This window comes from Ursus maritimus (genome assembly GCF_017311325.1).
Source record: "Ursus maritimus isolate PB19 chromosome X unlocalized genomic scaffold, ASM1731132v1 scaffold_X1, whole genome shotgun sequence".
Taxonomy (NCBI): Eukaryota; Metazoa; Chordata; class Mammalia; order Carnivora; family Ursidae; genus Ursus; species Ursus maritimus.
Window position 1 is genome coordinate 50,155,811 of NW_024423319.1, and position 17,635 is coordinate 50,173,445.

Here is a 17,635-nt window from a genome sequence, read left to right on the forward strand (position 1 = left end):
CAGGTACCCCTCTACCTTATTGTTATTTTAATTTGAGTTTCTTTACTTGATGGTGAAAAGTGTGTTTTTCCATGTGATGACTTATTTTGTATGTTTTTTTCCTTGTAGACTTCCTCTCTTCACCTCTTTTTTTTTCCTTATGTGAACTGCCTTCTGAACCATGTCTGCAAGTCCCTCAAACTTTATGTATAATATCAACATGGCCAAATTTGTTGATTACTCCACCACAACTGTATAACTAAATTGTATAGCTATATACCTAATCATTGCCAATTCTTCAATGCTTTGAAACCCAATATCCAGATGGTCTCCAATTCCTCTAGTAAGTCTCTAAAATTTTTCTCAAGCTATTCTTCTCTCTCCCAGATGACTTTGGTCTCCTCACAGTTTTATTTATTTTTTAATTGTTTTTAAATTATATTTGTAGCAAGAATTACTATCAAACTCCCCTCATTGGGCCAGAGACCCTTGTGGTGTTAACAAAAGACTTGCCCCTCATGTAGCGCACTACTGACACTTGTGAGTTTATCAGCCAGCCAGTAGCCTCAGCTCTAAGCTCCAAGGATGTGCAGCCCCAGTTGGTTTTTATAATCTAGCCTAATCTCATTCACAGCCCAGCCTTATATTGCCATTATTCCTATGAATTCTATACTACATCTAAATGACTACATTCCTGTCTCCAATTATTTCTCTCTCGCCTTCGTACTGCGCCTCACCGTCGCCCATTTCACCCTCCTTATTAGGCTCTGGCCCCCTTTCTCACTACTTTACTCCAAATGCCTATCTTACACATCCTTTGCATTTCATCTCAAATATGAATGACCTCCTAAAGCTTTTTCTGATATTTCTCAACTGAATATGGCTTCTCCTATCTATCAACCCCTAGTTTGTAGCTTCTTTACTTTCCCAGGTAAGAATTATTTGTTTTTTTTTTTGTTTGTTTTATCCCCTTAGAACAGTTTGTAAACTATTGAGGACAGAGGCTGCAACTCATATTTTTCCGCAAATGCTTTGCTCATAGTAGGTGTTCAATATTTTTTCTTGAATTAAATATTCTCCAAGGTCTGAAAACACTTACGACACCAAGAACATTGTCTCATACAAATTTGGATCATTCCAGCACTTAACACATATATGGAATGAATTTTCTTATAAAAATAAGAAATATGAATGCTTTCAAGCTTATATAACTGGATATAACTTTCAAGAAAATATATATTCCTATCTTCCTAAATATAAGGCATGCCTCCCCACTCCAGATATGTCTCAGAAAAAAAGGAAACTATCTTATATTCAAGTACTTATAAATTCTTTAATTATAAGGGGCCTCATCTAAATTATTTTATTTTTAATATTAAAGTACTCTTTACAGAACACAGTCTGGGACCTCAATTGATATGAGTTTTAGGTTATTATAGAGGCAAATTTACCGAATTGGGGTGGGGTTTAAAGACAATGAAATGTAACATAGGTCTAAGGATTATTTACAAGGTGTGACTTCACAGTATTAACTGTTTGATATCATTGTAAAAAAGACTTTGAAAGATCACTAAAAATTGCAATATAGTAAGTACCTAGAGAAAAGACATTTAGAATGAATGGAATAATCAACTTACCTAGTGTTATGCAAATGGATATTTGTGATTTGATATCAAAATGACAGTGATGCTAGCATACACCGATTAGTGTTGTATCTTTACCTAACAACTTAGATGAACATGAGTAAGTGTCTTCCAGAAAACTGTTAGGTGACTCAAAATTGGTTCTCATGCTTATAGAAACATTGATGTCGGAGATATTTGTGAAGAATTTGAACAAAACTGTTTTACAAAACGGGATGGTGGAGGAAGAAAGCAGTAGTTCTTTCTGAAGATATTATTTCACACCATATGCAATTTGAATACATCTGTATAATTAAATTTGTTATCATAACTAGATATTTTACTGTGTCATCTACATTTCCAAAAGGTATCTATATTCACAATGGTCAAAAAACTTAAAAAAAGTCATATTAGGAAAATGGAGGCACACCTTATCCATCACATCTGTTACAAGTTTTTGAATTCAGTATAATACACATGGCTCTAAAGCCCATAATAATAGTAAGAACTGCCATTTACTTAGCATTTATTAGGTGCCACGCACTTTGTTAAGTGACTTGCATATCTTACATATCAATGATTCTTCAAACAATTCTGTAGGGTAAGTATGATGAAGTCATTTTACAAACGAGGAATATGCCTCCAAGAAATTAAAAAGCTTGCTCAAGACCATGCAGTTAATAAGCAGTGGACATCAGTGAGGTTTCAAAGTCTATAACCTGAACCACTACACCATAGTGCCTCCACAAGCACTGAGCCTGAATTTCTAAGTCCATCATTTTGACAGGATGGTGTTTTATATAAACAAACGTGAAGTCAAAAGTAGGACAAGAACAAGGAGTTTTGTAATCCATAAATGCATTACCATCTTCAATACTCTTTTAATACATTTTTTATTTTTAATAAATTTTTAAACTAAAAACGTAAAGAATACCATACTCATAATCTATTTAGCCTCCCAGTTCTATTTCTTGTGAGAGTCACCTCTATAGAAAGGAACGATTTGTCCTCTGCTTCTCCAACTTTCTATTTGCTAACAATGTGTGTACAGTGCATGAACTGACCTGAGTTACTTTACTTTTTAAGACGTGTTATTTCTTTACAACTTCTGGGGTAACTTATTCCATAACTCACGTATAATACGTCCCCTTCCCCATTGTTTACCCCTGTAATGTTTCAAGGATACTCCTTAGTTCCAATACTCTTGGGTTTGGCAAACAGGTTTGCATATATCCTATCCAAACATTTTATGACGTTATGATTTGATGGACTCTGAGCATAGCCTCCCTAAACCATTATCTTGCCCAACATAAGAGCCCTAAATTTTAGCCCTTCATAACAGGAAATCCTCACTATTTGCTGGTTTGTTGCAAATGCTTTCTCTTATCTGATACAGCTTTTTAAAAAGAAGGAGCAACCAGAATTACATTAAGTCTGGAGGATCTTAATCCTGTACTAAGGAAGGAGAATGCCTTCTGTTTGGATGCCAATCTCTTTCCAGATGTTGACCAGCAGAATGTTGACCTTTGTGGGTACAGTACCTCCCTGAAATAATTTTTTTCAGGGAAGAGTTACCAGTCACTGCTAGATCCCTTTTCAAGATTGGAACTGAGAAGTAGGAGCCTGCCAGCCTGCGAATACAGCCTGGCTTATTTAACTTTATTTTTTCCCTAAATGCATTACCGTACCCACACGTAACCTCATCTGCCACTTCTCAGCCCACTCATGAGCCTCAAGAGAGCTTCCTGCAGTTTATCCCTGGCAGTTTGGCATTTCACTTTCAGTGAACTCTGAACAGTTGAGTGTCAACTGCAAACTCCTACTTCAGTTTCCTTAATTTTTAAAAAAAAATTTTTTTATTATGATATGTTAGTCATCATACAGTACATCATTAGTTTTCGATGTAGTGTTCCATGATTCATTGTTTGCATATAACACCCAGCGCTCCATGCGATACGTGCCCTCCTTACTACCCATCACCGGGCTAGCCCATCTCCCCACCCCCTTCCCCTCTAAAACCCTCAGTTTGTTAGAATAAACTACTTCCTTGGGGTAATTAAAGTGATAATGTTTGAAATTGAAGGAGAAATATTAAATGTAGAATTATCCTTCAATTAAACAAATGCCCCACATAGTAATATTTTTTTAAAAATTTCACACTTCTTCACAGTGTTGATGAAAAGTAGACGGTAATAAAACTCTAGATTTAGACATGCTACTGGTCTCATATCTCTGAAGGCATAAAACTAAAGGATTGATCTGCCAAATATCCTAAAATGCGTTTACTTTCATTGCCATCAATCCTTCCAGTTGGTCCCCCGTCAGGTTGCTTTCTAATTCTATATCCCTCCTACATACATATTTAAAGAGCTTAATGTTTATTGTTACTTCATTTTTAAAACTTTTATTTCCTACTCTAGGAAGCCTTATTAATTTTTATACTACTCCCTTTACAGATTGTAAGATAAATAAAATAGATTCTAGTCTTTTCAGATATGCTTCAATTGTAGGATGGTATATTATGAATTAAGAAAAATTAATTAGAATTACAATTTTCCCATAGACATTTCAACATAAAATAACGAAGACAAGATTTTGAAATTTTGTTGTAACTAATTTAGTATGTTAAGGAAATATAATTCTAAGGTTTGAGGTATTTTTGGACCAATACAAAATTAGTTCGCACAATCCAACTATACTTACTTTTGGGTGTGTCTGTGTGAATGTACACCACAAAGTGGTTATGTTGGAGTAGGTAATTATAACCTAGGTATTCCCCTTGCCTACAGCCTAGACTAACATGAATTGAATAATTATAGAGCTGCTTTAATATCTACTTTAGTTTTAAGTTCTGTCCTGAATACAGGCTGCTCTGCCAATTAAAGCTCCTGAATGATCTGCCTCAAATTTCATGTTATAAGTAGATGCAGCATGATATAGTGGAGAGAGCACAGAATTTGGACTCAGAAATCCTAGGTTCAAATTTTGGTAAGCATCATTCAAGCCAGGAAACTAAGAATGAGTCATTTAACCTCTCTAATCCTCAGTCTCCTCACCTGCAAAATGAGGAGAGAAGCCTTATCTTACTATGTTCACAGGTTTTTCTGAGGATTAAACAAGACATTATAAAATTAGTTAATAAATAATAGCATATCAGGTAACCATAAAGTTTTATTATAATTATTATTAACTGCAAGGCTTATCCAAAGATAAACCCTCTTTAAAATGAGCCACTTTCTATCTTTTCTACTGTTGGCTCTCTATTTTATACTATGATCACTCGAAAAATATTTATGATTTTACAGCTATATTCATAATAAAAAATGATTTTTCCATGCCATCTTAATAAGCACAGAAGAAATAGCCCTGATGTTTTTATTTTACCACTTTCTTTTTAGTTCAGATTCTTCAGCACAAGCCACTCTGATGATGTTTAAAACCAAGATATCAAATGACACTGTCATGATCTGGAAATGTCTTCAAAGTCCAATGGGAAGTCTTAGCAAATGTCAGAGTACCTCTAAGGCAAGGCAGATCTTCAGGATGGATAATGCAAGAGTTTAGTACTCAAGATACAGCAGGGTGCTGGGGAAAGGCCTGCTTGAGGCTCAAAGGTCAAGCAGTACAAGCTTAATGCTGAGTAAAATAAAAGGTCACTTAGCATGTGATTAGTGATGCTGAGTGGGTGCAGGGTGATGTAACAGATATAGTCAACTAACACTTCCATTTCAGGAGGTGTCACAAGAGAGATTTTCATCCACTCCCCTTCCTTTCTGGCAAGTAATTATTTAGAAAGGCCAACAACTGAAAACACATCCTAGGTAGCAGTCAACTGTTCAGTAGTCAGGAGTCTACCGTTGTTGAGTAGCTTTTAACAGGCACTGTAGTTGAGATAACTCACACACTTTAAGGGAAGAGAAATTCTCTCTCCATATCTCTTAAGAATGGTCCTACTGATATGTCTATCACTGGCAATTTAATTGTTGATATTTCTTTTAAAGCAAAACAACACATACGGAAACCTGAAAAAGAAATTGATCCAAGTAGGCAACACTAAATCAAATAATACACAGAATAATATATGACAGTTCTAGAATCACAAGCACTAAAGACACCAAGAAATCCAAAATAGCACTATCTCAATACTACCACCACCAATAACAAAATATTCTCAAAAATAGAAAATTAGAGGTTTTCCCCCCTCATCTGCCTCAAATGATTATAAGGAATGCTGAGATAAATGGTAATGTGTGAAAGTTAGCCCTACATATTCATAATATGAAGGACTTGTTGAAATTGGTTAGCATAATAAAATCCTCGTTAGTATAACGGTCCATTTAAAGTACAATTAGAGTTGGACCTAAGGGTTCTTCATGTGGCATCACCAAGGGCTGAAGAAAGTGAAATAAAAAATGACACCTTTGAGAATGAGAATATACATTTTAATCTCAGTTTAATCTAGTCAGAACATTAAAGGATTTACCCTCATAGCCAAGGGGCTATTCATGTATATATTGTAGTAGACCCCTGGGGTTTATATAGGTTAGACTGCTAAGCTACTTGAGGACATCTTTCTATCTTTAACAGCTAACATGGACCCTGCCACAAAGTTTGTGGTCAATAAACTATGTTGAATTAAACTTATAGAAATTTTGTTGTCATCTGGACTTAGAGTCTTACAGGCAGATGGAAAAAATGATTAGATAGCAAGTGAGTGAATACAGATGCTAGGAATTTAGATGAGTGACTCTCTATTTCATGTTTGTATCTCTGGCATCTAGTGCTGTTCCTGGCATGTGGGCAACCCTCAGGAAATGTTGAGATATCAGTGTGTCACAGAGAGAAGGTAAAATTTGATCTGGGTCCTGAGAGGTAGGTAGGATTTGAACAGATTTGTTTCCAACACTTCTTAGCAGCAGTTTCTAATGAAACTAGAGAGGGACATCCCTCCTCTAACCCCACACAGATTTATGAATCTCTTCTTTGTTAAAGCATGACCGCTTTTACTATGATGTGATACCTGTCTCAATTTTCTGGTAGGTCGGGTTTGTATAAATCAGAGTTGGACATTGGACTAGAGGACAAATGTCTAGTGAATATCTGTCTTGCTGTAGAATAGAGCTACTTTTGACTTTAAATCCTCATGGTTTCATATTATTTAAGTATGCATTTTGTTGCTTAAATTTTTACTTTGTTCTTGATTATTTTAATTCAGCAGATATTTGCCGTGTCTATGCACATGGAAACAAAAAGTGAGCACATAAAATACAGATGTAATACAATAGTATGGATGATTTTAGCGTTTTTAAAAAAGCTTTGAATGCCTCTAGATATGGTAAATTATGTGAACTGTTGTCATTGTTGTCAGGGATATTCCCCCCCCCCCCCAGTATCTGTCCTTTTTGTTTCTAGATCATTTCAATATAAGAGTGTCTTGACATGGCAAGGAGAGTTGCTTATAACTTATTATTTATGACAACTTATCACTGCAAATCAGAATTGTCTCAACATGGTACACTAATAAATCAGATGCATTTGATGCTGAATCTGATGTAACACAGGAGCTGTGATCTGTAACCCCCAATTATACACATTTTAGTTTGAAGCAGTCTGTTTTCATTGACTTCATAGTAAATAAAAGTTTTCTATTTAAATATATACATTTATTCTAATAAAGTACCATTCTTGCCTTTTCTCTATCTTAGATATAAGATTTATTTGGAAAAGCTTTCTCTGCATAAAAGAAAAAGTGTTTGAAAGCCACTGCTCTAGTCTTTTCCTCCAAATTCCTTCCAGAGATCTCTTTCTTTCTTTTTTTTTTTAAAGATTTTATTTATTTATTTGACAGAGATAGAGACAGCCAGCGAGAGAGGGAACACAAGCAGGGGGAGTGGGAGAGGACGAAGCAGGCTCACAGCGGAGGAGCCTGATGTGGGGCTCGATCCCAGAACGCCAGGATCACGCCCTGAGCTGAAGGCAGACGCTTAACCGCTGTGCCACCCAGGCGCCCCCAGAGATCTCTTTCTAAAACCTGAATTTGATCATGACCCTCTTCTGTTTCAAACCCGTCCATGGATCCTATGCCATATAAAAGCTCAAACCCCTTGGCATCAGAACCCTTCTTGGCTATTCTCTAACCGAATCGCTTCTCCTTGTCCCTTCACATCTGTACCACAAACCACATACTTTTAATTTCTTGCAGTCCAAGGACCATGTCATAGGCTTCATTTCTCCCAACTATTTAGTTATTTATTTTGAGAGAGAGCACACAAGTGGGGGAGGGGAGTGGGGAGGGGCAGAGAGAGAAGGAGAGAGAGAATCTTAAACAGGCTCTATGCCCAGTGCAGAGCTCAATGCTGGGCTCAATCTCATGACTCTGAGATAATGACCTGAGCCAAAATTAAGAGTTGGATGCTTAACCGACTGAACCACCCAGGCACCCCTCTCCTAGCTTTTTAAGAACCTGTGCCCAATACCAAGGATACTGACTACACAGTCTGGCATCTTTATCAACTAGGAAAACCACTTTTTATCCTTCAAATTTCAACCTAAATATATAGCCTTCCCTGATAGCCTGCTCCCTTCTGCCATAAAGAGTTAGTTACTTTCTTCCACTGCATTCACCCAGCAACCTGTATACACTACCATTATCCAACTCAATAAATTTTAATGTGACCATTTGTTTCCACCTTGGTTTCCCTAACTAAACCATCAGTTATACATGGATAGTGATGTATCCTGTCATATATTTGAATCCCTGCTACTTAGGACAGAATCTAGTACTTAGATGTTAAGTAATATATACTTGCTGAATAAATAAATAGTGGCCAACTCAGAATTCATCAATTGCCCAGGGACTAGGGTTAACATTTACCTTTGTTTAGCAAACTCCTTCCCTGGAATCTAAAATTAATAGTATAAGTAAGATTATAAGGAGAATATTAAAAATGCTTAAGAGAACAAACTTCAAATTCCCTCAAGTACTTTATAAGCATTAATTTACATATAATTGATATGCTAATTGCAAGTTAGCCATATTGGGTCCTTAAGGACCTCTACTAGATAATGGTTTGAATAACTGGACGTGTTAACTTAGGTAGAGCTCCTGAACATACTAGAGATAAATAAAAATGCATTTCTTTAAAACTATTCTATAATTCAAATAATATTCTCTAAATTAAAATGGCCTTTCCAATTTTGCAAGATGCTTTATTAACTACTATTCATTTCTTTCTATACTACTTAAATCCATTCATTATCACTCTAAGGATTAAAAAAAAATTCACAAGGGTATTGATAGAGGCTTTCTATTATACAAAACCCAAATTCTTTGGCATGAAATAGAAGGCCCTCTACCATCTACCTATTCAATCTCTCATATATATTCCGCTTATGTATCCTATCATTCCCTACAACTAACCTTATAGTCCAGTTACACCAACTCCTTGCCTTTCTTGAAAGATGCTAGATCTTTCCATGACATTGTATTTTTATACATATTCTTGCATTTCTCTGGACTGTCCTTTGCACACTCATGGCCATGAATTCACCAATGAACTCCAATATCCTTTATTCCATGCCTCAGAAGACAGTTCCATAACAAAGCTTTTTTGGTCACCTAAGACAGTGTTAGTCACCCTTTTCTCTGTGTTCCCACAGTATTTTGTTGAGACACTCACCCTATTTACAACTATAGTCCATCACATTTAGCATAATGATGTCTCCATAAAAATATTTCAACTCTCACCTTTGTAGCTAGCTCTCTTTTCTTATCTCCCTCACTTGAAAACTATAGAGTGAAATAAAACACAAAATTGAAGGTAAAGGAAGATTGAATTTCTTAAAGGTGGCCATATAAGTACTTTCTTGAAGAATGTGGATCTGGTTTGCAGCCAATGGTGACAAAAATATTTCTTTTTTGGCAGTATAGCTATCACCATAAAGAAGCATTATAACCCAATGAGACCCATATTCTTCCTCTCCTCCACTGACCAGTTTAAGTCAAAATAGACACAGATGAGTAATGACTGAATGTAACCCAGGAAAGAGACATACACTAATAAAGCAGACGCTAGACACAGATTGTAAAGCATCAAAGAAACATATACCAAATGTCCCACCAGTCTGTTTTTTTTAAACCTCTTTAGGAAGGGCTTGGCTGAAACCAATTTGTAATATGCTGTCTACTGATGAACCCCAACACAAATGCTGAGAGAGCCACAGCTGCCACGTTGGGAGATCTCTACTCGGTTTATAGTGGATTTTGGTCTGAGATCTGTGTGGAACAGACTAGTTTTGGGGTCACTGTTTTAAGTGGCTAGGAGATGCCAAGCATTATTAGATTTTATTTATGCTGCATACACTTACAGTAAGTGCTATAACTTACTTTGTGCCAGGAGCTAATTTAAGCATGTTACAAATATAAATTTACTTCATAACTCTATGAAGTCCTTAATCTGATTATCTCCATTTTATACATGAGGAAAATGTGGCACAGAGAAGCCAAACAACTTGCCTGAGTCATACAAACGTTGAGTTGTAGAGCTAGGATTCAAATCCAGGTAGCTTGTCCTCTATAATCCTGGCACTAATCACTACTCTATCCTGCCTTCTAGTGATTAATATGGATCCAGAGTAGGGAATGGCTTTAGCCTTTACCAATTTCTTGGATTATAGGTTAGTTTCAGGATCCCATCAGACTTCATGATTTATTCAATGTCTAAAGTGTGAGAAGGCTTATAGCAGGTACCGTTGAAGATGTATGAGGGACGTATGTAGTATTTGAATGAGTTAAGCATAAAGGCCATGTATAGACCAAAGAAAAATTTAAGGACATTTAAAAAGCTTTATGTGTATCATGAGATTTCTCAAACACTGAAAGGAATGGAAGGAAGGGCTTTGGATTCTGCATAACAATTCTCCTGTAGGCTAGAAGTAGCATCTGTGGGGCAATTACTAGACATGCTGCTATGGATCCTCTGCTTAGAGAAAGATGAACCATTTGAGATGGATTTCTCCTGCAGAGTGTGTCTTGGTTAGTTTATCCACCACGAGGGGCTAACCATTAGTTGAACTATATATATTCTAATAGTATACCAAAGGGAGGCTGAAGAATATGAAAATCAAATTTAATATGTGTATATTATGTATGTGAATATATAATGTATATACAAGTAAACATATACACAGGCACATATAACTAATATACAACTAGAAATATATAACTAGAAATTGTTGAGAATTTACTATATGCCAGACTCTGTGCTAAATGCTTTATGTAAATTGTTCATCATCACACTAAGCCTATCATATAGGTATCATTATCTATCCCCTTTTACAGACGAGAAAAATGAGGTACAAAGAAGTATAGTAAGTTAGTAAGTGGGAACTTTCAGGATACAAACCCAGGCTGTCTAGCACCATAGCCACATAATCTATTGCATATAATTTGAGTTAGGTCTTATGATTTTTAATATTTTCTTTAAACTCTTTATCTTTACATTTTATCAATCTTTTTTTTTTAACCTACTCATTACAAAATGTCTTTTAAAGTCAGCCACAGAATAGAATTAAGAATTTGGTGAAACGTCAAAAGTTGCAATTTTGTGTTTCAGCACTGGGTTATGCTGAATATTTTCCCTCTTAGGATTTCCATTTCAGGTTTAAAAAAACTGCTGCATATATAATATCCTTAGTAAAATGTCCGTTGTGTTTGTAATTAAGGGAGTCTTAGAAGTTAAAGGCAATAAAGTCTATCCTTGCCATGCCAAAAACCAAAATGAAACGGAACAAAATCCTTAACACAGAGAATAGTAAAAATGTCTGGCTTATTAGCTAACATGTGATATGTGAATGGCATTCAATTCTCTGTTATGTTTAACAGAAAAAAAAATCAAATGCTATAAAAATGTGAATATTTAATTATCATAATTAAGATGTATTTTGAAGGAATAAATTTCATATCTTAGGCACGCTGTGATAAGCTGATATGCGTACAAGGCAATTGTAAAATCAAAATTAAACACATTTAGTACACAAACAGTAGTAAGAATAACATAAATTATGTTTATTATTATAGAAATAAACATAGTGTTATGTGCTGAATTGTGTCTCTCCAAATTCCTATATTGAAACCCTAATCCCCAGTACCCTAGAATGTGATTGTATGTGGAGATAGGGCCTTTAAAGAGGCAATTAAGTTAAAGTGGGTTTGTTAGGGTGTACTTAATCTAGTAAGACTTGTGCCCTAATAAGAGAAAATCAGGGCACAGACAACAAAGAGAAGGAATGACCATATGAAAACACAGTGAGATGGCAGCCATCTGCAAGCCAAAGAGGCCACAGAAGAAATTGAACCTGCCAATACCTTGATCTTGGACTTCTGGCTTCCAGAATTGTAAGGAAGAAAATTCCTGTTATTTAAGCCACCCAGTCTGTAGTATTTGTTAAGCAATCTTAGAAAACTGATACACATAGTAATAATAAATCAGTAACTATTCCCAGCCCTGAAAATTTCTTTGAGTTAAAAGTTCTTTTCCTTTTAGGCTGTTCAGATAGGAGCATAGATATTATTTTTCCATTCAGAATTGTACTATCACTAAAACAAACTCTAGCCATCCTGAGATTTTCTTTTTACTTTATTTTATAGGAAAGAAATCTGTATTTTCAAAAAGAAAATCGTAACAGGTGAAGAATGAAATGGAATACACCCGTAGAGTGGGGTGATGGTTCCAGAGCAAAAAAATTTATTCCTCAAAGTAGGTATTCTCAAATATAATTTAGCCTTGAATGTTACAATTCCATACATTTGGAAGTCCATTATTTAATTGAGGTTGCATTAATTGCTGATTTGATTTATTTCCAAGACTGACTTCCTGATTTTTCATGCAAACTTTTCACATTCTTTTCTCTAAATATGCACAAACAAAATAACTTAGATGGATTAAGATATTTAGCTTTTTCATTTCTAAGAAATATGGTATATAGTAGCTCAGTAAATATTTCATCAATAAATGAACGGAAAAATTTTCCCCCTTAAGTGGCTTTGTAGATTTCTATACTCAAAATCACTGAGTTTGTAGCTAGGGAGGAAATATCAAATACCATATAGTTCAACAACCCCATTTTACGCAAGGGGAGATTGCTGAGACCTAGAGAGCCTTAATGACCAGATCAAGGTCACACAGTTATAGACTAAAATCAGTCTTTTCACTCGCCTCTATACTCTTACCATGATCACTAGGCTGAGTCAGTGCTACTTTAGCAAATCACTAAGTCAGAAATCTTTCATACACAACTACGGAACATTTATCTCATTTTCCAGACTTCATGCTATGATTTGTTTGCCTTTGCCTTCACATTGCCATTTCTGTAGAATGGGAGAAGGAAAACAAGATATTCAAAAAATGTCTTAGGAAGGAAGTTATATGAGGAATTGCCAGCATGGGAAACTTTATTCTTTGGAAATAACTAGAGTGAGAAATCTACCTAGGCCTTCTAAAAACAGCCATTGGATGAAACAAATTACGAAGAAAAAAATATTTAAAGAAAACAAATAACCATGACGTGACTGTTTTTACTGAATCATAACAATGCAGGTATCAGTTTCAAAACTCATACAATCAGACAACACTCAGGAAGTGCTACTGATATTATCATCACCTGCAGCTATGACAAACTCAAAACCAGGTTTGGACTACAGATTGGTGCTACCAGGCAAAACTGCAAAGTAGGCGGCTTCCACCAATTTTGTAGCACTCTTTCACTGCCTCTTAGTGGATGTATAGGGCATTCTTGCTACTCATAATTCCCTAGTATAAGTGCCCAAAAAGGTCCTCTCGCCAAATACTCCTTTTTCTATATTACTTCTTCCATTATCCCTGTTCCTCAATGATATATTGCATTCACTCAAAATCCATAAAGAAGTAAAAGTGGAGTAATTAATATGAAGGTGTAAAATACTGATAGCATTAGATGCTCTTATTTGAATTTTAGAGGAAGATCTTGTTTAATGAAATGCAGCCCGGGGGGCACCTGGGTGGCTCAGTTGGTTAAGCATCTGCCTTTGGCTTAGGTCATGATCTCAGGGTCCTGGGACTGAGCTCCCTGCTCAGTGGGGAATCTGCTTCTCCCTATCCCTTTGTCTGCTCATGCTCACTCACTTTCTCTCAAATAAATAAAATCTTTAAAAAAATTAAATGAAGCCTGAATTGGTAGATGATATGTGGACGATCTTTTCGGGCAGACGAATCTTCATAATTCTGTTTATTTATCCCTGTTTAGAAGAAATGTTCTAAGAATTTCACATGCTATTTAGATCCCTCTTCTAGATTTTTGGGCTCAGAGTTAAGTGTTATTGTCCTATGCATAGTAGTGAGAGATGGTTGCAAGGCAGAAGATAAGAAACAAAAGTAACACTTCCTAACCAATTTGGATGACTTTTATTTCTTTTTCTTACCTGATTGTTGTGGCCAGGACTTCCATTACCATGTTGAATAAAAGTGGTGAGAATGGACATCCTTGTCTTGTTCCTGATTTTAGAGGAAAAGCTCTCTTTTTCACTCTTGAGTATGATGTTGTGGGTTTTTCACATATGGTTTTTATTATTTGGAGGTATATTGCCTCTAAACCTACTTTCTTGAGAGTTTTTTTTTTATCATGAATGGATGTTGTTTGTCAAATGCCTTTTCTACATCTATTGAGGTGATTGTATGGTTTTTATCCTTTCTCTTATTAATGTGATGTATCATGTTAATTGATTTGCAAATATTGAACCACATTTGCATCCCTGGAATAAATTCCACTTAATTGTCGTGAATGATTTTTTAATGCATTGTTGGATTTGGTTTAATATTTTGTTGAGGATTTTTACATCTCTATTCACCAAAGATAATGGCCTGTACTTCTCTTTTGCTATGATGTCTTTATCTGGTTTTAGTATCAGGATAATGTTGGCTTCATAGAATGAATTTCAAAGATTTCCTTCCTCTTCTATTTTTTGGAATAGTTTGAGAAGAAATTTTTAACTTCTTTAAACATTTGGTAGAATTCACCTGTGAAGCCATCTGGCCCTAGAATTGGGGGGGGGCATTGATTACTGATTCAATTTCATTTCTGTAATTGGTCCATTCAAATTTTGTATTTCTGCCTGATTCAGTTTTGGGAGGTTATATATATCTAGGAATTTATTCATTTTTTCTAGGTTGTCTGATTTGTTGACATATACTTTTCCATAATATTCTCTTATAATCCTTTGTAATTCTGTGGTGTCAGCTACTACTTCTGCTCCTTTGTTTCTGATTTTTTTTGAGTCCTCTTCTTTTTTTGATGAGTTAGGCTAAAGGTTTGTCAATTTTGTTGATCTTTTCAAAGAACCAGCTTCTGGCTTCACTGTCTGTTCTATTGTTTTGTTTTGTTTGTCTCTATTTCATTTACTTATGGCCTAACCTTTATTATTTCCTTTGGGCTTTGTGCTTTGTTAGTTCTTCCTTTTCAAGCTCCTTTAAGTATAAGGTTAAATATTCGAGATTTTTCTTGTTTCTTGAGATAGGCCTGTATTGCTACAATCTTCTCTCTTAGAACAGCTTATGCTGAATCCCAAAGATCTCAGATCATTGTGTTTTCATTTTCATTTGTTTCCATGTATTTTTTGATTTCCTCTTTGATATCGTGGTTGACTCATTCATTGTTTAGTAACGTGTTATTTAGCCTCCATGTATTTGTGTTCTTTCCACTGGTAAGGAAGAAGTAAACTTTTCAGTATTTGTAGATGACATGATATTATATGTTTAAAAAAACCCTGAAGACTCCACCAAAAAACTACTAGAACTGATAAATGAGTTCAGTAAAGATACAGGATACAAAATTAACGTATTGAAATCTGTTGCATTTCTATATACGAACAATGAAGTACTAGAAAGAGAAATTAAGATAACAGTCCCACTGACAACGCACCGGAAAGAATAAAGTATCTAGGAATAAACTTAACCACATAAATCAAAGAGCTGTACTGTGAAAACTATAAATCATTAATGAAAGGAGCTGAAGAAGATACAAAGAAATGGAAGAACATTCCATGCTCATGGATGGGAAGAACAAATATTGTTAAAATGTCCATACTACTCAGAACAATCTACAGAATCAATGCAATCATCAAAATATCAAAAACATTTTTCACAGAACTAGAACAAATAATCCTAAGATGTGTACGGAACCACAAAGATCCCAAATAGCCAAAGCAGTCTTGAAAAGGAAGAAGAAAGCTGGAGGTATCACAATCCCAGATTTCAAAGTATACTATAAAATTGTAGCAATCAGAACAGTATGATACTGGCACATAAGCGACACATAGGAAAATGGAACAGAATAGAGTCCGAAGATAACTGCACATTAATATGGTCAATTAATCTACAACAAAGGAGGCAAGAATATACAATGGGGAAAAGACAGTCTCTTCAACAAATGGTGTTGAGAAAACTGAATAGCTACGTGCAAAAGAATCAAACTGGACCACTTTTTTACACCATATACAAAAATAAACAGTTTTACTTAATAGTAAATTAAATCCAAATACTGAAGTCATTTAGCAAGCCAGGCTATCTACAAATTGAATCATAGTAAGGTGAATAAAAGCAAACAAACTGAATAAAAAGCAAGTTAAAAATACAAAACATGTTAGAAGTGTTTTAAAATTAGTTTCTTTTCTTTTACTCTTAAAGTTTAGATAAAATATTTTCTCGGCACTTGGGAAAATCTCTACCTATTACTTTAGTATAAATGGGCACATTTCTCAATATGGGCTTTAATGTACAAATAACTCAGCAAAATGCCAAAACATATTCTCTTTAAAAATAACAAATATATGAATTCCTTGTATTTCAGTTGCAGGTAAGTTAGTACTTTGCGTGGACAAGCAAATTCTTATTGTGACAAGAACAAACTTTCAAAGCAACATAAAAGCTTACAGTCATCTTGGTCAATTAATTAAATCAAACCATATTCCAGAAGACCAAGTTATACCAGTCCTTTTACAGATTTTTTTCTTTTTTAAGGTATCATCTTGCACAGAAAATACAAGCAAAATTATATATGGCATATACAAAAAAAAAAAAACATTCACAAGAAACGAGCAAAATGTTACATTTTGCTTTAAAGGCACTATGAACTTTGGATAGAAATGGGCTTGTATTTAATCCCCAATGCCCATATCCCTGTACATTCAATTAAACTGGATTAGAAAACTGGGCCATGCCACTGAATAATAGTGACTTTTCATGATTAAGAAGAGCAACATGGCTCACAGAGCCGTCCAGACATGTCATTCTTTCCAGTCAAAGGCCAGCCCTGCTCTTTAGAGCCTTTCCAAAAACGAGGCACAAAGTGAGAACTAGCAAAAAAGGGCCACAAGGAGAGTCAGAGAGAGTGAGTCACACTGTTGTGTGTAGGTTGTATGGCTATGTAATCAGGAAAGAAGAAAAGAACAAATTCTCCAAGTTAAAAATGACCTTAAAATTGTGTGTCCATCAAAAATTGTGTGTGTGTGTGTGTGTGTGTGTGTGTGTGTGGTGGGGGGCATTCAAGAGAGACTATGAATGAATAAATGACTAGAGAATTTGGCTTTGGATTGCACAAAGTACTCTGACGTCCTCAGGTCTGTTCTTTTTCCTAGAAGAGAGTGGTTTCTGCTTTCAGGTATTAGAGCATGGGTTTGAACTTAGACCTATCACAGTGGTAACTTGAGCATTTCCATCAGCAGTTTAGCCCAGACCAGTTCAAAAGAATTGATGCTAAACTCATTGCAACTTAGTATCGGTATCATAGATATTTGTGGAAGGCAAATATAAACAAGATTCTTAATAGCGAGACAACATGGAATAACACAAAGACCAAAGGGTTCGGAATTAGGCAAATCCGGGTACAGTTTTTAACTATCATTCAGCAGATGTGTGACCTTTGGCAACTTGCTTAACTTTTCTGGAATTCAATTACTTTGCCTATAAAATGGAGATAATGATAACTATTCTGTAAAGATTCTT

At 35.3% G+C, this 17,635-nt stretch overlaps 1 protein-coding gene and 1 non-coding gene across 3 annotated transcripts in view; both read right to left on the bottom strand.

Moving 5' to 3' along the window:
- The window catches only part of DIAPH2 (diaphanous related formin 2), a 1,070,037-nt gene that overhangs the window by 42,311 nt on the left and 1,010,091 nt on the right, over positions 1–17,635 (bottom strand). The window lies entirely within an intron of this gene.
- LOC121103846 lies at positions 420–573 on the bottom strand. Its single transcript, XR_005836144.1, has one exon. It is a non-coding gene; the product is annotated as a small nucleolar RNA SNORA62/SNORA6 family (small nucleolar RNA).